Below are 1323 nucleotides of genomic sequence, written 5' to 3' on the forward strand. Positions count from 1 at the left end.
AGTCAAGAATGATCACCGTCGATGTGTTCACCTGAAGGACCTGAAGGCAGTAATAATCGACCTAACAACAACCTGCCCACCTACACTCACATACTGACGTGTTTCTGGTTTAACAAGTAAATCCTCCACACCTGCACCTGCGAGGTTTAATCACCGTTAATGTGTATACTGTCATTTTTCTCATAAAACATCTATTATTTTAATTTCCGGGACCTTAACAGCCTCTTTTTCACAGCCACTGTTAAATGGCCAATGTATGAAACCCCTATTAGACCTTATGCTGCTGTTTATCAGATTCAATCAATCTGTATGTTCATTACTAGAATGCAGTTCAGAGTGCCCAATAAAGTAAATGGAAGATATTAAATACTAACCCTAACCCTATTAAATAATTGTATTGTAATGTAAATATTTTGTAAATGCACACATTTCTGTTCATGCCGATAAAGCTGTTTGAATTGAATTGAAAAATTGATATAAATACACACGATGTAGCCTACATGTAATGAGTGGTGTATATTTCAGTTTAACCATACAATGAGGGGATTATTTATAGAGCTTCTATGTAGAATTCCTGGGTTGGAGCCATTACATAAATAAACCCTACACATAAACATAAATTAACCTCTAAATCACAAAAGTGATGATTTATATGATGTATTATGGCCCACTATTCACTACTGATCAGTCTGGTCTGAGCATGTTTTGTTTTTGTATTGACACTCCACAATTGAAATAGCCTACCTTAATTTATATAGATGTTTTTTAAAAATGTTTTACATTTTCATTAATAAAAGATTATGCAAATAAATTAAACAACAGAGTGGCTGAGGACTGGTGGTATGATTTGAAGAGAAGCAGTCCCTGCTTCAGCATCCTCACCCTGCCCTCTAGTGTCATGAGGTGGTGTAGCTAGTATGGACAGCTGCTCTTCCTTCCTCAGCACTCACCACCTTTCTGCATGTGCACACAAGACAAACAAGAAACAAAGAAGGCAGAGAGGTTTACAGGCTGAGGTTTGGTTTATTCCTTTATTAGATGTTAAGAAAATCCACAATGAAACAAAATAATTTACTCAGGGTGTACATGAAGTTTGAACACATCTACTCAGGACAGATGGGATTCAGGAACAGAGAGGAAGGGTGAGGGGTGAAGGAGCGTCGTCTAGGTGGGAATGAGAAGACGAGGAAAACTCATGTTTTCAGTGCCGGATACGCATCTGAAACTCAGCCACCCTGTCGATGTCGTTCCAAATGCATATACTCTCACTGAATGCATTTTCTCGCCAGAAGTGTTTCTTTCTTTTTTTTTTTTATCTTTTCG

Source organism: Trachurus japonicus, chromosome 18 (genome assembly GCF_045865225.1).
Source record: "Trachurus japonicus isolate A0001 chromosome 18, Traja_1.0".
NCBI lineage: Eukaryota > Metazoa > Chordata > Actinopteri > Carangiformes > Carangidae > Trachurus > Trachurus japonicus.